Source organism: Capricornis sumatraensis, chromosome 8 (genome assembly GCF_032405125.1).
Source record: "Capricornis sumatraensis isolate serow.1 chromosome 8, serow.2, whole genome shotgun sequence".
Taxonomy (NCBI): domain Eukaryota; kingdom Metazoa; phylum Chordata; class Mammalia; order Artiodactyla; family Bovidae; genus Capricornis; species Capricornis sumatraensis.
The window spans coordinates 54,913,527-54,939,515 of NC_091076.1; the positions used below are offsets into that span (position 1 = coordinate 54,913,527).

The window sequence follows — 25,989 nt, forward strand, 5'->3', positions numbered from 1 at the left end:
TCTAGACAGTTCAGCCAGAGAAGGTTTGGACATGTTTAAAGGGGCAGAAGGAAGGTGATCCCCAGATTCTAGGAAGCTACTGGATGCTAGGAGGCTAGAGTAACAAGGGAGGCAAGGGAGTGTTGCCAACTGTCAGAAACCTGCCATTCCCCGTGGCAGGAGCCCTTGATCCTTTACTGGCCACTGAGCTGCTGGAAGTGAGTTCAGTACAGCTGAACACAGTACCTCTGTTACTGTAGCTGTCATCCTAAATAGAGTGACTGTTACTGGGCCGGCTGGGACCACCGCCGCCCTTGCTGCCTCTTTGGAGTCACCAGTATTGCGTGAGTCCACAAATTCAGGAAGCTGTTTGCTGCAGCCTACAGTAGCAGACATGTAAAGACAAATCTCTCCTTGTCTCCTCCAGCCTTCTAATCTCCTGCAGGGCTTCTTCTTGGAAGACTGTAACTAGAAACCAGCTGAGAAGGCGGAGTGTAAAAGGCAGTTGTTAGGCTTCAAGTCCAATGTGCTAAAGAAGGCAATGGACGCATTTGGGGCAGTTTCCAAGATACAATTTTAAATGAAAAGACCAATTTAGAACCTCCATACTGTCTTCCACAGAGGCTGCATCACATTACATCCCAACTTTTGCTACACAAGGTTCTCCTTTCTCCATGTTCTTGGGAGCACTTATCTCGTCCTTTTCATCATAGCCATTCAGCCTGGTGTGAGGTGATATCTTATTACAGTTTGATTTGCATTTTCCTGATGTTTAGAGCTATTGAACACCTTTTCATGTACTTATAGGCTATTTGTATGTCTTCTTTAGAAAAAAATGTCTATTTAAATTCTTTTCCCATTTTAAACATTGGATTACTTTTTTTTTTTTTTTTTGCTACTGATTTGTACAAGTTCCTTATATATTTTGGATATTTGCGATATCCAAAGAGAAAGACTTTTCTTCCCACTTACTTTAAACTCTATTTTACTGTGTGCATATATTGCTTTATATATAAAAAAGAACTCTACATCCAAAAAAGCAAAAATTGTCAGGATAAATAATAAAATACACTGTCTATCCCTACAGTTACTTTTCCACTTGAAATAGTATCACCTTTTCATTTAGGGATTCTAAAAATCTTAAAGCACAGAGATCTTTTACCCTTCTCCTCAGAATTCATGGGATAACATGCAACAAAGCATGTGCTATCGCCCTTCCAAATTTCCAAATATGTTTTCTTCCTTAATCTTTGCCATAAAAATATACAAAAAAAAAAAAAAAATACAGTTACTTTATTTCTAAGGTGTACTGAGAAGTCAAAGGACTTGCTTCAAATGACTTCAAATGACTCTGCCAATGCTTTGCAGAGTTGGAGTCTGAACCCAGGTCTTCTTATTCCAGAGCCTTCACTTTTCCCAAATTGCCTCTTCTATTCTGTCTAGATTCTTCCACTGGCTTGGGTATTGTAGAATCAAATAGCCTCTCAAATAAGACAGCTATTACTTGGAGGCTAACAACACCATGGTTGTAAAAAGGGTTTTACCTTAGGTTGATATTTGTATGGCCTAGTTTGCTAAATATTAGTCATAATTAATAGAAATAATCACTGCCACAACATGAATAGTAAAAGTAACTTTCACCACCTCAAATGATGGAGTCCTAATTATGTGCTGGGCTCTGAATACCTTAGACATATTATCTCCTTTATACAGTATTATGATATTTCCACTGGCCATGGTGTTACAGGCTGAATTGTGTCTTCCAAAATTCATATGTTGAACTTATAAGCCTCCAAACTGGTGGAATGCCACTGTATTTGGAGGCAGAGTTTTTATAGGGATAAATAAGGTTAGTGGAAGTCACTCAGTTGTGTCTGACTCTTCGCAATGCCAAAAACTATACAGTCCACAGAATTCTCCAGCCCAGAGTACTAGAGTGGGAAGCCCTTTCTTTCTCCAGGGGATCTTCCCAATTCAAGGACCCAGGTCTCCTGCATTGTGGGCGGGTTCTTTACCAGCTGAGCCACAAGGGAAGCCCAAGAATACTGGAGTGGGTAACCTTTAAATAAGGTTAAGTGGGGTCTTATGGGTGGGGTGTAATCCAAGATAGCTGTTTTCCTTATAAGAAGTGACAGAGACACTGGGGATGCGAACACACAGAGAAAAGGCCACGTGAGGATGGCCTGCCATCTATGGGGTCGCACAGAGTCGGACATGACTGAAGCGACTTAGCAGCAGCAGCAGCAGCAGCAGAGGAAACGGTGAGAAGGTGGCCATTTACAAGCCAAGGAGAAAAGCCTCAGGAAAAACCAACTCTGCCAAACAAAACCTTGGCCTTCAATGACAAGCCTCCACAACTGTTAGATACAAATTTCTGCTGTTTACTAGTTTGTTGTGCTTTGTTATGGTGACTCTAATAAACTAATAAACATGTAAGACACAAATTTTGGTAAGATTTTCTTGCACTTCTGAAGTGGATTTAAAACAGGAGAAACTAATGCAACTGAACAGTCATGCATTCTAGTGCTACAGATCCTCCTGCTTTTTGGCAATCGCTACGGGATTGAGAGGTTTTTCTTTACCTACACAAGACATACAGAGCTTATAAGTATGCTTAAATCTGTAACAGTGCATCTAATAAGAGTCCATTCCCATAGCCAGTCCTGTTCTTTATTCTGTATCTGTGCTGCCGAAGCAAGCACTTCAGGGCTTCATTTAAAGGGCCCAGTGTGTGAGAAGGAGGCTGGGGGCCTGACCAGAACACAGGGGCACCAACCTGAGAACAGTCATGGGGCCAGGAGGTGGATGTTCTCCACCATTCTGACAGAAAAGCCCATTTCCCACTTGCAAAGGATGAAACAAACCTCCAAAGGGGTCAAAAAAAAACACAGATTTTTCATTAAATGTGTTGAATAAAGAGCTTCATTCGAAACAATTATTAAAGGCCAAACAGACGCTGTGAGATTTGGAGAGCAGACTGGCCTTCCCCAAGAGATCACAGCCACAGGAGGCTCAGATGGAGTCTCATTAGAGTGCTGGCATGCCACATCCTGAAACTCAAAGCCCAGAGTTATTTTTCACATATAAACTTCTGAAGGCGACAGAAAGTCTGTGGACAAAGGGTAGCTGACACAGTCAGTTCTCTTGTGGCATTTCACAGATACATGTTTTTAATCAGAAGTCTTAGATCTGCTCAAGCCCAGTAACATAAAACAAAGACAAGGATGATAACCTTATTTTCAGAACCATTAAGTTATAAGTTTGTTTAGCATTTCTGAGCATGCCTGGGTATGTGCAGTTCATCTTCTGTTGGGTTAATCATGATGGATAATTGAAGTCAGCAAAGTCAACAAGCAAAGTAACCATCATTTCTTCCTAATGAACTCCCAATAAACAGAACCAAGTGTTTTCAGATTTTAGTGATTTTAGATCAGAGAAAGCCTCTTACTTACTAAAACCATTAAAGAACAATACATAATTACTGAGAGCCTATTGGGTGTCAGATGTGGTGCCAAGGAAAACAAACATGAATAAAATCCAGTTTTTATATGCTAGACACAACAAGTCTAAAATAAGGGATAAGCAAGTGCCGAACTGAAGCTTCCCAGGTGGCTCAGTGGTAAAGAATCCACCTGTCAATGCAAGAGACATGGGGTTCAGTCCCTGGGGTGGGAAGATCCCCTGGAAGAGGAAATGGCAGCCCACTCCAGTATTCTTTCCTGGAAAATCACGTGGACAGAAGAGCCTGGTGGGCGACAGTGCATGGAGTCACAAAGAGTTGGACACAGCTGAGTGTACATACACACACACACACACACACACACACACAAAGTATTGAACTAACCTTAACTCAAAGCAGAATAGGAGATGTCACAGGAAAGATACAGAAATATGCAGAGGAAAATCAGTAAGGGAAAGGAGCCTCTGATTGCATGATGGAAGCAAACTGGGACGTGTTTCAAGGGGAGGCAGGCTTCGACATGGGTCTTAAGGAATCTGTGGGGTTTCCACAGAGGGAGCTAAGAGGAAGCCCATTTCCAGGGACAATAAGAGAGCAGGAGAAATTTGGTAAAGCAAACATATAGTTTCATTTTAAGGACTTATAAAAAGTCTAGCTTGGCAGAAGCTAACCTACATCATCCAGTTTACTAACAAAGACACAAAACCTGGATGCCAGAAAAGATAGATTTAACACAAAAATCATACATCATTTGTATAACGAAAGAGGTCATGAACAAAAGTAAAAGACAAGGGTCTGAAAATGACAATCTTTGCAATTATAGCACTTGTGGGACTCCTCTGGTGGTTAAGACTCTGAGCTCCCAATACAAGAGCTCTGGATTTGATCCCTGGTCAGCGACATAGATGCCACACACTGCAAGTAATCATTCACATGAAGCAACCAAGATCCTGCATTCCATAGCCAAGATCTTATGAAGCCAAAATAATAATTAATAACGTGGCCACATATATTAGCACAAAACAAATATACAGAAATTCCAAGGTATAGAAATTTTACAGGGAGTGTCAGTTGATGATACTGTAATCAAACCAGAAATAACCATAATGTAAGGGGAAAAATCAACTATTTGGAAAGTTTAAAACATTCCCCCAATAGCTCCAGAGATAAAGATAGAATTAAAAGTGTAATTACAAAAGATTTCTAAAACAACAATGGAATTACATATTACATTGCAAGGAATGGTTCAAACTAGCTCCAAATAATTTATAATATTCTATGCTTTTATTATTAAAAGATATTTGCAGATTTAGACACATATTCAACAATAGAAGTTAGGGATACAAAGAAAGAGAAGAGATGAATTAGGAAATCTGAAGGTAGGAATAAATACTTAAAAAAAAAAAAAAAAACAGAGTACATTTGAGAAAACCAAAATATGGTTCTTCAAAAACATAGTATAAATGTTAACTAGCTAATCAAGACAAAACTGAGTAAAAGAAATATTAAGATTTAATATCTGTAGTCTTCCCAAATGCATTTACCAGTATTGCAATTTTAATCCATATTTGAAAGAATAGTTTAGGCACTTCAAACAAAGATACCTAATTTTTTTAATAGCAAGAATGTCAGAAAACTTTACAAAGATGAGAATTATAAAGGAGATCAACTATTTCCTGATATGACTGTAAGCTCTAATGCTAGAGTAACTGAAACAGTAATTAGCAACATAATGTATACTCAGTTCAGTGAACTTGAACTGAAAGATCATAAGTTGAATAAAAATATCCAAATTGTACAGAAAAATAATGGTGATAAGAGGAAAATGATAGAAAAAAATATAGTGAAGTAATTTATATAAGCCTGGGGGGAAGGGGATAACTTTCTAAGGGCAAACCATAAAAAATGCACATATCAATGGCATAAAAATATAAAGTTCTGAGCAGAAATTCTCCATAAATTAAATGACAAGATTTTTTAGATGTGCTATTTTTGACTTATCAAATTAATAGAGGTAAAAGAGACTGAGAGCACCCAAAATTAGCAGTTTCCAGCATTCCCCTTAAATTGCTGATTCTAATGTCATTGGTGCAGTCTTTCTGGAGGGCAAGGAGATGGTAAAACTAAAAATCAGAAAGAAAGCTTAGTCTGGGGACAGAGTCATGGCTGTGTTGCAGGAATGGGAACCCCTTCCAGGGCCCAAAACTGGGCTCTTGTCTAACACTCAGAAATGAATTGTCCAAGGAGACACATGTGCTGACAAAACAAGAGATTTTATCGGGAAAGGGCACCCGGGGGGAGAGCAGTAGGGTAAGGAAACCCAGGAGAAGAAGCTGTGCCACATGGTCACAGTCTCGGTTTTATGGTGATGGGATTAGTTTCTGGGTTGTCTTTGGCCAATCATTCTAATTCAGAGTCTTTCCTGGTGGCGCACGCATCACCCAGCCAAGATGGATGCTAGCAAGAGAGATTCTGGGAAGTTGACGGACATGCAGTGTCTCCTTTTGACCTTTCCCAAACTCATCCGGTTGGTGATGGCTTATTAGTTCCATATTCCTTACCAGGATCTCCTGTCATGAAACAACTCATGTGAATGGTTACTAAAGGGCCTGACCAGGGTGGGTGGTTTCAGTCAGTGTACCACCCCTAACAGCTGTAGCTGAAGATTTTTTTTCAGTTGTGTGTTTTTCTATGTATGTTTGCCGATGCATTCACACTTGTAAGTTTGGTTAATTATTCAGAGTTTGGTCAGGTAGGCAAAAATGAATAGGAAGGGACTCAATAAAGAAGGTTGGGGCTTATCAAGCCACTACCTGTCAGAGAAGACAGCCACCTGCTTTTAGGAGGTAAAGAAGCTGCTACCTTGATTCTAAAACAAATGAGCCACAGGAGAATGCCCAGGATAGTGTGAAAACCTCACATCTGTCAATCCACTGGAAGCAGTGCCTTCACTTTTGCTCCCCGGAAGCTCTCTTTTGGTCTCTTTGGTTCTTTACTGCCTGTTATTGATGGAATCTAGCCTAGATTCTGCTGGGAAAGGAATACAGGGAAAAATTTAGAAGGGGTGCCGATGATGCTGAACTGGCATATTGGGTCTGAGTTTTCTACTTGCATGTGCGTGCATTAGAGACAGCAATTAATTCAACTCAACACCCATTTACAGAGCATCTGACATATGTCAGGCATTATGTTAGGCGGTTGGGGACATAAGCAGTCAACACAGAGTGTAGGGCCTAGACGAGGCAGACAAATAACAAACAGGACAATTGCAACATACTCGTCACCTGTTGGTATCTGCAGGGGACGGATTTCAGAACCCACCGAGGATACCTTAATTGTGGATGCTGAAGGCCCGTATATAAAACGATGCCACACTGTTAGCACTCTGGTTTGCAGGGCACTCAGCCCTCCAACAGGCAGCCTTCAGTGCTAGAGAGAAAAATAAAGGAGGATGGGGAGACGGAGGATTAGAGGGTCACGCTTTAGATGGTGTGGTATGGAAGCCTTCACTCAGGCACATCTGAGCTGAGACCTAAAATTACTGAGGAGGAAAACCATCATGATATCCTGGGACAGCGTTATACTCAGAGGGAATAGCAAGTGACTAGGCCCTGGTGTGTCCCAGAGAGGAACACGGCAGGGGAGAGAGAGCTGTTAGAGCAGAGCTCAGAGGGAAGATGTGGTAGGAAGAAGGGCCTTTGGGGCCATTGTAAGAATTTTGGATTATATCCTCAGTGAGATGGAAGCCATCAGAAGGTTTTGGGCAAAGGAGCAACGTGATTAGACTTATGCTGTCAAACGATCCCTCTGGTTTCTGGGTTTAACATAAATAAAAGGGGGTCAAGATCAGAAGCAGGGAAACCTCTGATGTATGTATTTTAATCATCTATGTGTAGCATCTGTAGTGGAGATGGTAAAAGATTGTCGGTTTCTGGATACTTTTTAAGTGGAGACCAGGATGATTCTACCATTTTACTGAGATAGATCATTTCTGAGGCTGGGAGACTGTAGGAGGAATGGTTTAATGGAGGAACAGCTGGAGATGAGTTTGGGCATGTTGGGTTTTAGATGCCAGTTAGACATCTAGTGGTAATGTCACAGAAAATACAATTCAGTCATGATCAACATGACCCTAACATTTACCTCAGCTCAACTAAACCTTGGGCAGGCTTCTTCCTGATTATAAGCTTCCTTTTCTTAGTGCATTTACTTTAGAAAACGTGGAATTGTAAATTCTTTCTGCAGCTTTAAGATGTAAATCTTCTCCCAGCCTCTTGCCAGTTTTACAACCCATGAATGTCTTTCTCCAGGAGCCATCCTTCTGAAATGCAATCATCAAGAAAGATAGCACCCCTATCTCTCAGTCACTGTGGGAGGGTAGCAACCTGACTTTGACAAGCACCAATTAGCAAATACAGATTGCAACAGTATCAGTAAAGCCTTCCTTGCCTGTTTAACTCAGCCTGGGGTTATTTTTAGGAAGGGAAAGGTCTATGTTAGAAATCAACACTTGCAAGTCATCACTGTATCCATTTAAAGGTTTATTCTTTCAACTTAAATTTCCCATAACCAGCATAACAGTTTGTTTTGCTTAAATGTTCTACTACCAGTACAAATGCATTGATTTGTTTAGCAATCACAGCAACACTTTAATTTCTAAAAATATCTAACATAAACTACCTTAATTTCTAAAAAAATAAATTCACATCTCCCTAGAGCCCAAGCATTGTATGTTATGGTTCTAATTTTACTGTAAGTCCTGGAGCACTTGAGACCCTTCTCAGGGACCTAGAGCGTAAAAATTTGATTGATGAGTTCATGGGAGATACAAAGGCTTTGCAACTTGCAGTTTTCTTAGAACTCTCCACCACTTTTCCTCTCCACTCCTTGCCTCTTCTTCTGTCTTTACTCTCAAGGTCTCTTATATTGTCAGATTCATGGTGTTCATACACTGTGCCTGCATGAAGAAAAAGAGCTCCTAACGCCAAAGATAGAGTGGAGCCCAACAGGAGACAGTAAGTGGTGGTTTAGGCCTCAAGCCATAGGCTTTGTTTCTGATTTTCCCCCTTGAGATGGTTCTCCTTTGATTTTCTGTACTGATGCTGAGAATAGTGTGGGCCTTGAGCAAACATTCCCAAGAGGCTAATATGCCAGCTTCCACTTCAGGCAACTTAAGTTCGTCTTTATTATAGGAAAAAAAAATTGTTTTCTAATCTAACACATGATTTTACCTAAGTCATTATGAGTTGTTATTGCTGTTGTTTATTTACTAAGTTAAATAACAGCAATTTTGAAAAGTTCTTTCTTTGGATGTCAGCATGGAAGAATAGGTTCAAATTGTTGGACTGTAGTCCATCAGGCTCCTCTTTCTGTGGGATTTCACAGGCAAGAATTCTGGAGTGGGTTGCCATTTCCTTCTCCAGGGGGTCATCCTGACCCAAGGATCAAACTTGCAGCTCCTGTTTAGCAGGTGAATTCTTTACCACTGAGCCACCTGGGAAGCCCACGCCATTATGAGCTGAGTTTGCAAAATGAGCTTAAGATCTTAGTTAAAACTGATAACAAATAAAAGAGAAAATGAATAAATAAAAGAATAAGAGTATCATCATAAGTTGCAAAAGTAGAAAATGGCATAAATAGTTAGGAAAAGGTTAGAAGCAGTGACAAAGGTACTTTCAAGAACACTCATTTGGGAAAGCTCGATTACTATTAGGGTCAGTCAAATTACACATTTAGGCCTCAGGCCTATGAGCCCATGCTAATTTGAACAGCTGCTCAAAAGAGGTTCCATGCTATTTGTTTGACAGATGGAGAAAATGGTACTCACTAATGGCCTAAGTTGCTTTGACACAAACTGATTTCCCTATTGTTAAAACTCACTTGCAATATCAATTCCAAATAAGTTTCAACAATGTGAACCTATTCTTCCATGCTGACATCCCAATAAAGAACTTTTCAAAATCTGAGATTCTCATTTGAAATAATATCATCCTTATTGTAACCAATTTCCACTAATTATTTTCCAAAGGAGAGCTGAGAAATGGAAAATCAACCGTAGGTCATATATATATTTCCATTGTTTGAATTAGATTTTTACACCTTTGTTTCTGATTGCATTATTTGGGGGTAATCTTTGGAAATAGAGGGGATGATTACATTTTATTCACAAGAAGAGATTTATGAGACTCATAATGTCGGAAGAAACAGATGTTTCTCTTTACTACAGCATTTCCCTTCTTTCATTGCATAGAAAGTCAGCTGGGGAATTTAGTCAGCTACTAAATGTTGTATTAAATGAAACGCCAATTAATGTTTGTTACTATTTGTATATAATTTTTCCCTAATTGGTTTTTAAGAGAGAGTGAACTGTCCTTAAAATAATATCTCATCAGGACAAAGAAGATAGAAGACACAATAGAAAGCCATTCAGTTGGAAAATATACACAAAACATATGAGAATTAATAACAATTCAAAACACTATATGTCTACAGTAGCTTTTAGGGACTCTCACAAACAGGGTCTGAGGAGTAAACCTCTTTAACTCTCTTCTAAAATAACAGATCAGGATACTTGGGATCCTCAGTCTTCTCAGATAACACTTTCTAATGAATGTTATTCATATTAACAGGATTCAGGGAAACAGATTTGTTTTTGCAACAGTCTAGCAAATGAGTAAATGGAGTTCAGGGAGAAAGTATTTTGTTGCTTTTGTTACTATTGCATTTAGTAAAATGCGATTTTTCCTTCTCACTTTCTCTAAGCATTATTTTTGTCTGTATGGAACTCAGCATCTTTCAGTTTCACTTTCATCAGCCTTTGGTATTTGGCCTCTGAAGCCACATTCTTTTGCATTTCTTTTAGGATCATTCCTCGTTTTCTCTCTTATATCTGATAAGAGAAACAATGTTAATTCTTTCTGCACTTTAAATATTTTTATGTGCCTCTATATCCACATTTAATTTGCATGCTTAAGGAATATAAAATTAATAATTATGACCATCTACTCAGTGACACTTTCTCATAAACCCATAAATGACAGGCTAATCAACTGCATCTTAGGAATCTGCATTATCTTTGGTGTTTAGCTTAGGACATGTGTCAGTCAAAGTTCTTCAGAGGAACAGAACCAGGAAGATGTCTGTTACATTGACAGAGGCTTTTATTAAGGAACTGCCTGGCATGATTATGGAGATGGGTAATTGCCATAATCTGTAAGATGAGCTGGGGACCCAGGATAGTCAATGGTTTAGTTTTAGCTTGAATCTGAAGGACTAAGAGTCAGGAGAGCCAAGAACTGGCAGACTTGGGACCCAAGAAGAAGTGTTTCCGTTAAATTAACCAACCTGTAACAAGAGAAAACCCTTGACTGCTTTTCGCATCTATTTCTTTAGCTCCAGTATTGTGCTCTGTTGTCTGTGCTTAGTCATGCTGGCTCTGCATCTTTGTGAAAGAATGCTGCCTGTAACCTGAGAAGTACATAGTAGCCTTTCTCAGGGCTTTGCCTCCCAGCCTTGACCTTTAGAGCCATAACAATTTTACATTCAAACAGAAGAAAAAAAAAAAAAAAAAAGGTGTCAGCACAGAAAATAATATTTGTCTTGTTGGAGTTTTACAGGAACATAGTGACCAGAGCTAGCGGACAGCTGAAAGAATAAAGGATTATCACATCCTCTCTGGGGTGCACCGGAAGCCTGCAACACCAGCCACACACCCTTTTAGTATGAAAGAAGCTTAAACTCTAACTCAGGTAAAATGGTTCTTTGGAACACTAGTTCACCATCTTCTAGGTCAGCTGACATTCTGAATAAATTTGCCATTCCTTACCCCAGTACCTCATTTTTTGATTGAGCTGCAGTGTGGCAAGCAGTATGAGCTTGGACTGGATAACCTAATATATTATCATTCCTAACCAGATCTAATATATTGTCATTGCCCAATAAATGTTTGTAAATCACTGTTTTCCCATTTTCTTTTTCAGAATAGTTCTGCAAGATGTTCTCATTTTCATTTTCAGGAAGGAACTTGTGCTCAAAGACTCAATTATATTTGCCCAGGCAGGTGGATCAAGGCTTGAAACCCAAGTCAATCTAGGTGGATAATATCTTACTAAAGCAGTAGTGTTTTAATTCTCTCATCTTCACAGAATGTGTTTCAATGAAAAAGTTCTTGAGATGAAACCATGGGATGAATGAATGAGGCCATAGAATGGATAACTAACTAGATGAATTTAAATAACATAGTAGATGTTATAGTGAGAATTTGTCTCAATCAAATAACTGACCTATTTTATTTATTTATTTTCTTTTTATTGGGATTTACTAAATGAAGATTATATTACATATTTCAAAAAGTTCTTTCAAAAATGAGTCTCTCTTCATTAGGGCATTAGGTATCAGATAGAGGACTGGAATGCAAACGTAGAAAGTCAGGAAACACCTGGAATAACAGGCAAATTTGGCCTTGGAATGTGGAATGAAGCAGGGCAAAAACTAATAGAGTTTTGCCAAGAAAATGCACTGGTCATAGCAAACACCCTCTTCCAACAACACAAGAGAGACTCTACACATGGACATCACCAGATGCTCAACACCGAAATCAGATTGATTATATTCTTTGCAGCCAAAGATGGAGAAGCTCTATACAGTCAACAAAAACAAGACCAGGAGCTGACTGTGGCTCAGGTCATGAACTCCTTATTACCAAATTCAGACTCAAATTGAAGAAAATAGGGAAAACTGTTAGACCATTCAGGTATGACCTAAAGCAAATCCCTTATGATTATACAGTGGAAGTGAGAAATAGATTTAAGGGACTAGATCTGATAGATAGAGTGCCTGATGAACTATGGAATGAAGTTCGTGACATTGTACAGGAGACAGGGATCAAGACCATCCCCATGGAAAAGAAATGCAAAAAAGCAAAGTGGCTCTCTGGGCAGGCCTTACAAATAGCTCTGAAAAGAAAAGAAATGAAAAGCAAAGGAGAAAAGGAAAGATATAAGCATCTGAATGCAGAGTTCCAAAGAATAGCAAGAAAAGATAAGAAAGCCTTCTTCAGTGATCAACACAAAGAAATAGAGGAAAATAACAGAATGGGAAAGACTAGAGATCTCTTCAAGAAAATTAGAGATACCAAGGGAACATTTCATGCAAAGATGGGCTCGATAAAGGACAGAAATGGTCTGGACCTAACAGAAGCAGACGATATTAAGAAGAGGTGGCAAGAATACACAGAAGAACGGTACAAAAAAGATCTTAACGACCCAGATAATGATGATGATGTGATCACTAATCTGGAGCCAGACATCTTGGAATGTGAAGTCAAGTGTGCATTAGAAAGCATCACTACGAACAAAGCTAGTGGAGGTGATGGCATTCCAGTTGAGCTGTTTCAAATCCTGAAAGATGATGCTGTGAAAGTGCTGCACTCAATATGCCAGCAAATTGGGAAAACTCAGCAGTGGCCACAGGACTGGAAAAGGTCAGTTTTCATTCCAATCCCAAAAAACGGAAATGCCAAAGAATGCTCAAACTGCTGTACAGTTGCACTTATCTCACATGCTAGTAAAGTAATGCTCAAAATTCTCCAAGACAGGCTTCAGCCATACGTGAACCGTGAACTTCCTGATGTTCAAGCTGGTTTTAAAAAAGGCAGAGGAATGAGAGATCAAATTGCCAACATCCACTGGATCATGGGAAAAGCAAGAGAGTTACAGAAAAAGATCTATTTCTGCTTTCTTGACTATGCCAAAGCCTTTGACTGTGTGGATCACAATAAACTGTGGAAAATTCTGAGAGAGATGGGAATACCGGACCACCTAACCTGCCTCTTGAGAAATGTGTATGCAGGTCAGGAAGCAACAGTTAGAACTGGACATGGAACAACAGGCTGGTTCCAAACAGGAAAAGGAGTACATCAAGGCTGTATATTGTCACCCTGTTTATTTAACTTCTATGCAGAGTACATCGTGAGAAACGCTGGACTGGAAGAAACACAAGCTGAAATCAAGATTGCTGGGAGAAATATCAATAACCTCAGATATGCAGATGACACCACCCTTATGGCAGAAAGTGAAGAGGAGCTAAAAAGCCTTTTGATGAAAGTGAAAGAGGAGAGTGAAAAAGTTGGCTTAAAGCTCAACATTCAGAAAACAAAGATCATGGCATCTGGTCCCATCATTTCATGGCAAATAGATAGGAAAACAGTGGAAACAGTGTCAGACTTTATTTTGGGGGGCTCCAAAATCATTGCAGATGGTGACTACAGCCATGAAATTAAAAGACACTTACTCCTTGGAAGGAAAGTTATGACCAACCTAGACAGTATATTCAAAAGCAGAGACATTACTTTGCCAACTAAGGTTTGCCTAGTCAAGGCTATGGTTTTTCCTGTGGTCATTTATGAATGTGAGAGTTGGACTGTGAAGAAGGCTGAGCGCCAAAGAATTGATGCTTTTGAACTGTGGTGTTGGAGAAGACTCTTGAGAGTCACTTGGACTCCAAGGAGATCCAACTAGTCCATTCTGAAGGAGGTCAGCCCTGGGATTTCTTTGGAAGGAATGATGCTAAAGCTGAAGCTCCAGTTCTTCGGACACCTCATGCGAAAAGTTGACTCATTGGAAAAGACTGATGCTGGGAGGGATTAGGGGCAGGAGCAGAAAGGGATGACTGAGGATGAGATGGCTGGATGGCATCACTGACTCGATGGATGTGAGTCTGAGTGAACTCTGGGAGATGGTGATGAACAGGGAGGCCTGGTGTGCTGCGATTCATGGGGTCGCAAAGAGTTGGTCATGACTGAGCGACTGAACTGAACTGAACTGAACTGATCTGAGCCTACTTTTTAAAAAATAATTTAAAATGTTGAATAATATTTTTAGAAAATATTCTTAAGAGCATAGAGGAACTAGTAATAAATAATTCACCACACCAAAATATATATGAAAGTAAAAAGTAAGAGAGCCCATATGTCACTTTTACCCTAAAGACTTTTGTCAAATCTCAGGAACATACTTGTAACCTTCAATGTTAAGAGAAGGTGTGCAGCAGAAAACAAAACTCATGTGCAAAAGAAGAACCTTTCCCTGTGAAGATGAAACTCCAGAGTTCTACTGCCTCTGTGAACTCAAGGGAAAAGGCCTTATTGACTAGCAGAGGGCATTATCCTTGGGAAACTATAAGAAGTCAGCCCTAACACAGATTTTCATCCAATTTCACTTCACTCATGTGGTCCAAAAATCTTAAAATCATGAACACCAGCTGTCCAGATTAGTAATGGTCCAAGTACTTGGCTGAAAATAAGTAAATCCTTTCCAAAAGAATGTACCTTAAACAGATTTCAAAAATTTATTAGATAAATAGATAATGCTTCAAGGAAAATGACGATAGAAAATCACTCAGCACACAAGGAAACAAAACACCATGTGCGAGCATCAACATAAAATCATAAAACATGCACTGAGAATTTAGATAATAGAAATTCACAGATAAACAATACTAAAGAGCTTATTTTGTATGTTCAAAGCAAATTAACAACAACTAAAAAAAAACTTCTGGAAACAGCAAATTACAAATGATAACCAAGCAGGTTTGCAAAAGAATCAAACAGAACTTTTAATTAAAATGTATACTTATTTGATGAATAGGCTTCCAACCATGATGAAGTAGAACAATGATCCAATTAAAAATGAATAGATACATCTAGATAAAATTTGAACATCTGTATAAACCCCATGTATGGAGGAGCCTGGTGGGCTGCAGTCCATGGGGTCGCTAAGAGTTGGACACGACTAAGTGACTTCACTTTCACTTTTCACTTTCTTGCATTGGAGAAGGAAATGGCAACCCACTCCAGTGTCCTTGCCTAGAGAATCCCAGGGACGGGGGAGCCTGGTGGACTGCCGTCTCCGGGGTCGCACAGAGTTGGACACGACTGAAGCGACTTAGCAGCAGCAGCAGCAGCAGCATAAAGGCCCTGGGGAATTGCAGATATTACTAGGATAAGAGGGGATAAGATTCCAGAGAGTAGAGAACTGCAGAAAAAACAGATAACATTTAAACTGCTGTTCTACTGGAACCATTTGCTGATTTAGATAGGAAAAGAAAAACAAAGAATAGGGGGTGGGAGCTGGGTTTTGACAGAAAAGCCAGTAGAGAGTTCTCACAGTCTCACTGGGTTGAAGAGACAAAAGAGCAGATTTGTGGGGCCAAGATTCCCGCAAATGAGAAGAGATAGAACAACACCCAACACACAATTTTTTTCCCCAAAATCTGTAGAATCCTGAAGCACCACAAAATGTTAGACTCATAAGTCAACTGTTTTGGATTTCCCCAGAAGCAGACCCTGAGACTCTGAGGTTTTGAGTGTCAAAGTAGTTTATTTGGAAGATAGTCTCAGAAAACAATGTCTGAGTGGAGGGAAAATAGAGAAGAGGGAGGCAAGAAAGAATGATGCCTGTTTCAAACAATTCCCCACTCTGGGTAGCTGGAGCTTCATCCAACCAGTGAACTTTGGGATGTGATATAAAACATGCACCACCCAAGTGATGAAGGAAGTGGAATGTTTATGTAGCAACCGCAGCCAGTTGTTGGATAACGAATCTTCCTGTTGTAGGAAGGGGGAGGCCCACCTTCAGGGCCCCAGGAGTGGGCTCTTGTCTAACACTTGGGAAAGAATTGTCTGAGGAGACATGTGCTGACAAAGCAAGAGACTTTATTGGGAAAGGGCACCTGGATGGAGAGCAGTAGGGTAAGGGAAGCCAGGAGAACAGCTCTGCCACATGGCTTGGGTTTTATGGTGATGGGATTAGTTTCTGGGTGGTCTTTGGCCAATCATTCTAATTCAGAGTCTTTCCTGGTGGCGCACGCATTGCTCAGCCAAGATGGATGCTAGCAAGAGGGATTCTGGGAAGTGAACGGACACACGGCATCTCCTTTTGACCTTTCCCAAACTCTTCTGGTCGGTGGTGGCTTATTAGTTCCATATTCCTTACCAGGATCTCCTGTCATAAAACAACTCATGTTCATGGTTAATAAAGGGCCTGGCCAGGGTGGGCGGTTTCAGTCATGTGCTTCCCCTAAAACTCCCAGAGCACATTCATCTCTTGGTGCTCTGGCATGCTGTGTGCATTGATAAGGCATAACCTGGTGGCCAGAGAAAGCTTTCAGGAGAAGACATGCAGATACCGGTGTTCAGAGGTTGCAGTATTGTACACTGATATGGTCAAAACTGGCGAGACAAGAACAGGACACAACTTCTGCTCCAGACAAGCCTTGCACTGCTCAGATCCACACATATCTCCTGTGAATTTCACTCTGTCCATGACTTGCTTACAATTTATGAAAAGGAAGCCTCGTGAAAGGAGAATGGATGAACGACCGTTCACACTGCTGTTGGCAGTCTTGAGGGAGTGCTGCCTTTATTGCTTCATTGCCTCTCTTCTCTCCTGCCCATTGTAGGTTTCCCACATCCTTGGCCAGATCATGCTGAGAAAGTCAATTAGATAGGCTGATAAGAAGTCCAGGGTCCCCAAGGAGGAGAGAGGAGTCTGGGGCTCTCGCAGAGGAGATAGGGGTCTGGAGTTCTCAAGCAGGAAAAAAGGACAAACTTTTTTTTTTTCTACATTCCTTAGTCTCAGTCACATAAAATAGTTTTTATTCTTTAAGCCCCCGAATGGATGATTGCACAACAAAACAACTCATCTTGCTCAAGGATATGTTTTCCCTTAAACTCTATACCAATGAGTATGTAACAACAATGTATCCTGCTTGAGGACAAGTTTCTCCTTCTTGAGAACCTTCTGACTAATCCTGTCATCTTAACATGTGTATTATGGGAGTAGATCTGGTAAGATCTTTCTACTGTTAGTTCTAATCCCATTATCTTAAAATATAAATTGTGGGAGTGGATCTGATAAGACTTTTACAACCTTGAGACATTCTTTGGATCTATTGTTAATAACCAATTGAAAAGCATACAGCTCCCTTGCTAAGACTAGCAAGGGGGGCACTCTCCATTCCTCTTCTGATGTCTATGTCAGAAGTGTTCTCTGTCCCTTTTATACTTTAATAAAACTCTGCTACACTAAAACTCTTGAGTGATCAGGCCTGGTCCCTGGTCCTGAAGCTAAATCTTCTTCTTCAGAGATCATGAGTCTGGCATCGTTCACTGTAAGCTATCAATGGTCTAGTGCTGGTTGCTTGCTGAAAAGGATAACACAGATATTTTGATCTTGGTGTCTGGGTTCCTGGTTACTGTGCATCTGTTAAGCCATGTTATTTCTGTTCCCTGTTCCTGTATATCAGTGGGCACTGAGGCATCAAGAGGCAGTCGGGTAAACCCCCCAAGTTCCAATCAGACTCCTTGCTGCTGCTGAAACCAAGCAAGACTCAGTCGTGTCTTCCCACATACAAAAGCCTTTCCATGTCCCCCATGTCTTGTTTGTAGAAAAAGGCTCCTAGATCTTCCCTGAGTTCCAAAGATCAGATTTAAGCAGATACTAATGAGAAAGGTGAGGGAATGCAAAAACAAAGGAAAGCCAGCCCATGGTAATCGTCCCCATGATTGTTAGCTTAAACTTAAAGCCTTGATTTATGACTCCAAACTGTCAAGATAATGTCCTGTGGCTTCAACCAGCTAGCCCCAAGTGGACTTAAAATTGATGATATCAGGAGGGTCAATTAAGAATTGAAATTCATGAATCACAAAGCCTCTAAGTAAATAATAAAATGCCTCAACCACTGCTTTTGCTGTCTCTTAGAAAGAAGTTAATGGATCACAAGACCATTAGATCTAGAGCCAGACATCCTGGAATGTGAAGTCAAGTGGGCCTTAGAAACCATCACTATGAACAAAGCTAGTGGAAGTGATGGAATTCCAGTTGAGCTGTTTCAAATCCTGAAAGATGATGTTGTGAAAGTGCTGCACTCAATATGCCAGCAAGTTTGGAAAACTCAGCAGTGGTCACAGGACTGGAAAAGGTCAGTTTTCATTCCAATCCCCAAAAAAGGAAATGCCAAAGAATGCTCAAACTACCACACAATTGCACTCACCTCACATGCTAGTAAAGTAATGCTCAAAATTCTCCAAGCCAGACTTCAGTAATACATGAACCGTGAACTTCCTGATGTTCAAGCTGGTTTTAGAAAAGGCAGAGGAATGAGAGATCAAATTGCCAACATCCGCTGGATCATGGAAAAAGCAAGAGAGTTTCAGAAAAACATCGATTTCTGCTTTATTTACTATGCCAAAGCCTTTGATTGTGCGGATCACAATAAACTGTGGAAAATTCTGAAAGAGATGGGAATACCAGACCACCTGACCTGCCTCTTGAGAAATCTGTATGCAGGTCAGGAAGCAACAGTTAGAACTGGACATGGAACAACAGACTGGTTCCAAATAGGAAAAGGAGTACGTCAAGGCTGCGTATTGTCACCCTGCTTATTTAACTTCTATTCAGAGTACATCATGAGAAACTCTGGACCGGAAGAAGCACAAGCTGGAATCAAGATTGCAGGGAGAAATATCAATAACCTCAGACATGCAGATGACACCACCCTTATGGCAGAAAATGAAGAGGAGCTTAAAAACCTATTGATGAAAGTAAAAGAGGAGAGTGAAAAAGTTGGCTTAAAGCTCAACATTCAGAAAACAAAGATCATGGCATCCGGTCCCATCACTTCATGGGAAATAGATGGGGAAACAGTAGAGACAGTGTCAGACTTTATTTTTTTGGGCTCCAAAATCACTGCAGATGGTGACTGCAGCCATGAAATTAAAAGACACTTACTCCTTGGAAGAAGAGTTATGACCAACCTAGATAGTATATTCAAAAGCAGAGACATTACTTTGTCGACTAAGGTTTGCCTAGTCAAGGCTATGGTTTTTCCTGTGGTCATGCATGGATGTGAGAATTGGACTGTGAAGAAGGCTGAGCACCGAAGAATTAATGCTTTTGAACTGTGGTGCTGGAGAAGACTCTTGAGGGTCCCTTGGACTACATGGAGATCCAACCAGTCCATTCTGAAGGAGATCAACCCTGGGAGTTCTTTGGAAGGAATGATGCTAAAGCTGAAGCTCCAGTACTATGGACACCTGATGCGAAGAGTTGACTCATTGGAAAAGACTCTGATGCTGGGAGGGATTGGGGGCAGGAGGAGAAGGGGACGACCCAGGATGAGATGGCTGGATGGCAACACCGACTCAATGGACGTGAGTCTGGGTGAACTCCGGGAGATGGTGATGGACATGGAGGCCTGGCGTGCTGTGATTCATGGGATCACAAAGAGTTGGACATGACTGAGCGACTGAACTGAACTGAACTAAGATTTGCAGGAAAAAGATCAATCACAATCACCAATGGCACATTGACCCACAAGACAGATCCAGGAAGCCTGCAACTGAGATCTCATCAGGAAACTGAAATCACAAAAAAACTCTCCCTTTTACCCTTTTGGCCTTTAAAAACCACAAGATAGCCAATAAGATATATTTGAGACAAGTCTAAGAGAAGGAAATGGCAACCCACTCCAGTGTTCTTGCCTGGAGAATCCCACCGGTGGGGGAGCCTGGTGGTCTGCCGTCTAGGGGGTTGCACAGAGTTGGACACAACTGAAGTGACTTAGCAGCAGCAGGTCTCCTATCTTCTGGGTTGGCACCTGTGTGACTATCAAAACTTTCTCTGCTCCAGACTCCAGCGTTTTGGTTTGTTTGGGCTCAGCTATGCATTGGGCCCATGAACCTGGGTTCAATAAGACCCTTATTGTTTCAGAGTCCAAGTTTGTACAGCTCACCACGTATGAAGGCCAGTAAATTGAGAGATGAAGTGTTGGAGCAAAGAATAGCAACTTTATTCAGAAAGCCAGAAGACTGAGAAGATGATGAACCAGTGTCCCAAACACCTGAGTTAGAAGTCAGGCTTTTTTATACTAAAAGCGAGAGAAGCAAGTGTGGCTTGTTGTCGCAGATTTCTTGGTACTGCAAAGACTTCAGAGGGGGTGTGATAATCCTTTGTTCCTGTAGCAGTCCATTATGTTTGGTCATTATGTTCCTATAAACTTCGAAGACAAATATTATTTTCTTTCTAAAATTTTTTTCTCTGTGTGTCAATGAAAGTGTTATGGCTTTAAAGATCAAGCCTGGGAGGCAGAGCCTTGAGAAAGGGCTACTGTGTATATTTCAGGCTATAGGTAGCATTCTACTACAGAGATAGTAGTAGGACTCTACTACTAGAGCCAGCAAGGCTGAGCAGAGGCAACTGATCACAGAGGAATAGATCCAAGATGGAGTCAGATTTGTTCTTCTCTGTCCTGGTATTTCTTCTACAATACTAGGAGCCATCAACCTTATCTCCTCCCTATATTATAGTAACAGTTTAGTTCAGTTCAGTTGTTTACTTGTGTCCGACTCTTTCCAACCCCATGAACCGCAGCACACCAGACCTCCCTGTCCATCACCAACTCCCGGAGTTTACCCAAACCCATGTCCATCAAGTCGGTGATGCCATCCAGCCATCTCATCCTCTGTCGTCCCCTTCTCCTCCTGCCCTCAATCCGTCCCAGCATCAGAGTCTTTTCTAATGAGTCAACTCTTTGCATGAGGTAGCCAAAATATTGGGGTTTCAGCTTCTGCATCAGTCCTTCCAATGAGTACCCAGGACTGGTCTCCTTTAGAATGGACTGGTTGGATCTCCCTGCAGTCCAAGGGACTCTCAAGAGTCTTCTCCAACACCACAGTTCAAAAGCATCAATTCTTTGGTGCTCAGCTTTCTTCACAGTCCAACTCTCACATCCATACATGACCACTAGAAAAACCATAGCCTTGACTAGACGGACCTTTGTTGGCAAAATAATGTCTCTGCTTTTGAATATGCTATCTAGGTTGGTCATAACTTTTCTTCCAAGGAGTAAGCATCTTTTAATTTCATGGCTGCAATCACCATCTGCAGTGATTTTGGAGCCCAGAAAAATAAAGTCTGACACTGTTTCCACTGTTTCCCCATCTATTTGCATGAAGTGATAGGACCAAATGCCATGACCTTTGTTTTCTGAATGTTGAGCTTTAAGTGAACGTTTTCACTCTCCACTTTCACTTTCATCAAGAGACTCTTTAGTTCTTCTTCACTCTCTGCCATAAGGGTGGTGTCATCTGCATATCTGAGGTTATCGATATTTCTCTCGCCAATCTTGCTTCCAGCTTGTGCTTCTTCCAGCCCAGCATTTCTCATGATGTACTCTGCATAGAAGTTAAATAAGCAGGGTGACAATATACAGCTTTGACGTACTCCTTTTCCTATTTGAAACCAGTTTGTTGTTCCATGTCCAGTTCTAACTGTTGTTTCCCAACCTGTATACAGGTTTCTCAAGAGACAGGTCAGATGGTCTGGTATACTGTTAATATACTGGATTAAAGAACCCCAAATGACTGAATGAAATGCATAGTGTTAGGTCTAGTGAAAGCCCTACTGTGGTCCTAATAGAATGGTCCTCTAGGAACTAGATCTGTAATGAACCTATAGTAGTGATGACAAACTTAAGATCATTTAAAAATCAAAGTGGAGTAACTATGGCTCAGACATCCAAGAAGCTGGGTGGTCATTGTGGATACAGTTTCAGACACATTTCAAAATCACAGAGAACTTGAATTTTCTCTGACTATATCAAATTTAAGGACATCACCAGCCCTTTTTCAAAACAACATCTGTTAACACCTGCTAGTGGTCTCCTAACACCTTGTAGTCTCAAAGTCCTCACCTCACCCTTTGCATCTATGTAATTACTTCAGACCCCAACTGATCCTTGCTTAACAAGAACCCTTACCTCTTTCCAGCTCAAACCCTAATTCTTGACAAACAATTCATGTAACCTTGTGGATTTTTGCCTTTACAAACCTCTCCATTTTTTAGTCCAGCAGAGCACCATTCAGATGCTTCTTGGATCTGTGTCTCCTGGGCTGCAATTCTAACAAACATCAAATAAACACATTTTTGCCTCAACCAGGTCTCTGTTCTTAGAATTCTTGGCTAACAGCAGTGAGGAAAGTTTGCACAGTTTGTTCTCAAAAGGATCCATGAAAGTGATCATGAGAGGACCACTCCCACTTCCAACCCTTGAGTTCTTTACCTCTCAGAGCACAGCAGCACACACTGGCTGTTGACTCAAATCCACATTTTAAAGAACAGTATTCCAGTCCAGAAGTGTTGTATTTAAGCACATAAGTGTGCATTTAAAAGTTCTTTCCAATTTTCTGCCAGGCTTGAAAGCTTCAGGGTGCTAAATATGGCAGGATTAGTGGATGACATGGCCATATGCCCACTGCAAGTGGGTCAATTGCCCATAGAGGAATTATGTGAGATCCTATGTCAGTAAAACAGGCATTGTCTGAATCTTTAAATAGTAGGCTGAGGCACTGCAGATAGAAGTGGAAGACTTATCCCCAGAATAGCAATTTTAGTAAGGATAAATTGCTGTCACCTCCAGTTTGGCAGTGTTTCATTACAATTAGATTGAAACCAAATAGCTGTTTCATGTCTCTTCAATGGGTGGCATAATGCTATGAGCTCAATCAGCTGGATCAGCTTCTGAGAAGGAGCCCAAGCTATTGGGACTATGAATAAATGATAGTCTAGAAAAGATAGCTGCTCCATTCATGAAATGTCTGTGCAACCACTGAGTGACCAATATCCATCCGATTTTTTGATGTCATGCCCAAAGTGCACCTTCTCTGATAGGTATTTACATGAGACACAGATTTAATTTAAGCCCATTTCTATAGGTTCATACACATGCTTCTCACCCAGACTTCTCTATCTCTGAATTTCTAATCATGTTCCTTCTAAGGCCCTGCCTAACCAGTCAGGCACTGGCCACTGACAAGGAATCCATGTACAAACTCTCTTCTGTACATTTCCCTCTAATTTAATCGATGTCAAAGTCTGTTTCTTGAAGCTCTTTCAATATCACCTTTCAGCATTGCCTCAATCAGTCTGCAGTGCAGGGGTAGTCCATTTTCAACTCACACCAACTCCCATGCTTCCAAATCCATGAACAAGGCCTGAGGTTTTCCCTTCTTCAACAAATCAAGTAGCACATGAATACAGAAGAAACAAAGGAGAAAAAATTAGAAAGAATGACTGAAAGAATCTTTCAAATTGGTGAAACACAGGAACCTACAATTAAAGAAGCTCAGTGAAGTCCAAGCAGGGTAAATATAAAGAAAATCACATCCAGGCACATCATAGTCAGACTGCTGAAAAAGAAAGATAAAGTCTTAAAGGAAACTTGAGAGGGAGGCAAAAAAAAAAAAAAACATACAGAGAAACAATGATGATCTTGATGTCTGGTTTCTCATCACAAACAATGAAAGTAAGAAAACAGTCAAAAGATGCCTTTAGAGTACTTGAAACAATGTAGGCTGAAAGATGGCCTATCTCTATTACTCCCTTCAAGGAGAGTTTGTTTCAATTACCCTTGCAGCTGTGGTGTCTCCATGCCTGCTCAGCCAATACAATATGCCTGAAGGACACTGTGTCAGCTCAGGGTCTAGCCTTTAAGAGAGCTGGCAGCTTGTGCCCCCTTTTCCTAGAACTTCTGCTCCCCACAGAACCCATCTGCCATGCAGTGAGAAGCCCAAGCTGAAAATGAGGTCACGTGTGAGAACCCCAGTCAGCAGCCCCAGCTAAGCTCCCAGCCCAAAGCCAGCATCAACAACCAGCCTTGGAAATGAGTTATCTTGGACTTCTCAAAGCACTTGTGCACTCAGACTAGTGTATCTATCTCTGTCTGATTTCACATGGATCAGAAGAACCATCCAGTCCATCCCAGTCAATCCAAAAAACCATGAAATATTATAAAGTGCTTTAAAAAAAAAAAAGCCTTTAGTTTCATAGTTATTTGTTACACAGAGCTAAATAAAAAGCAAACATGTACTTAGTGGAAGGCACTTTATTCAAAATGATAATTGCAAGGACAGAAGGGAAGAGACTATTGCAGTAGAAATAATACTGACCATAAGATATACAAGCATCTCCCACTTGGGTTAGGTAAAAAGGAATTTTTCTTCTCTTAAAAGAAAGGATTAAACAGGTTAGAAGGAACAGGGAGTAGCTACATACTACTGAAGATTGGCATGATCATGTAGTAAATCAGAGAATGTTTTATCCTGAGGCCAGTCTGTTTCCCAAACCCTTAAGAAGAGGCTGTATGCTTGCACAGGGACCTGGGGAAAGGAGAAAATCTTATCCAAGTTTAGTTAACAAGCATTTCCTTATCATTGATCATTAGATACAATTTAATTTAATCATTTATGAAGCAGAAATTAGGAATTTGAAGAATCTGTAACCAACCTTGTCATAGATAAAAGTGGGATATTCATGAGTCTTATCTCAGTCATGTGAGAAAGAATGTTCTATGAAATAAGCCATTTTCCTGAACTCATAACATCAGGAAAATTTCTTTAACTGCCATTTTCCAGGAATACAGGTCTAGGTCAAATTCAGCATCATCAGTAGCAATATTTAATAAAAACAACTGCCAACTCAGAATTCTATATTTAATAAAGATATCTTTCAAAAATGAGGGTGAGAATACATTTTAAGGAAATAAAGCTTGTGAGAATTTTTACAGTAGGCTTATAGTGTAAGAAACACTAAAAGAAAATTCTGAACTGAGTAGACATGATACTAGATGGAAACTCTGATCTATAGTAAAGAGCAAGGTGAGGCAAGAATACGTTAGAATACATTGAATAAAAGAAGTCGATGGGCATAGTGGTTGTCTCAAGGGGACAAGAAGAACATTTCTAGGATAGGAAAAATGTTATAATATCTTGTTTGGCATGTTGGTTACATTTCTCAAAATGTACTGAATTGTACATGTAATGCTTGTGCATTTAACTATGAGTAAATTTTTGATTAACTATGAGTAAATTTTTGATTAAAAAATTAAAAATAAATTTCAACTTCACTTCATATATAAAAAGTAATTAATGTAAGAAAGATACATTTTTAGAACTTCAGAAAATATTTTCATGACCTCAGGCTAGGAAAATAGATTAAAAAGCAACAATCATAAAGGGAAAGATGATAAGTTTGTTCACCTTAAATTAAGAATTTCTAGGTAAGACATCATACAGAGAATACAAGCCACAGTGTTCCAGTATATATGAAAAACTGCTGATAAATCAACATTAGAGAAACAGCATGGTAATTTACTGCCAAGTGAAAAAGTTGGCTTAAAGCTCAACATTCAGAAAATGAAGATCATGGCATCTGGTCCCATCACTTCATGGCAAATAGATGGGGAAACAGTGGAAACAGTGTCAGACTTTATATTTTTGGGCTCCAAAATCACTGCAGACGGTGACTGCAGCCATAAAATTAAAAGACACTTACTCCTTGGAAGAAAAGTTATGACCAACCTAGATAGCATATTCAAAAGCAGAGACTATTTTGCGAACAAAGGTCCGTCTAGTCAAGGCTATGGTTTTTCTAGTGGTCATGTATGGATGTGAGAGTTGGACTGTGAAGAAGGCTGAGCGCCAAAGAACTGATGCT

General features: G+C 40.3%; 1 pseudogene; it reads left to right on the forward strand.

The window, feature by feature from the left end:
* The first annotated feature begins 6,626 nt into the window (after positions 1–6,626).
* Positions 6,627–25,989, forward strand: part of LOC138083554 (large ribosomal subunit protein uL30-like) — a 59,299-nt pseudogene continuing 39,936 nt past the window's right edge.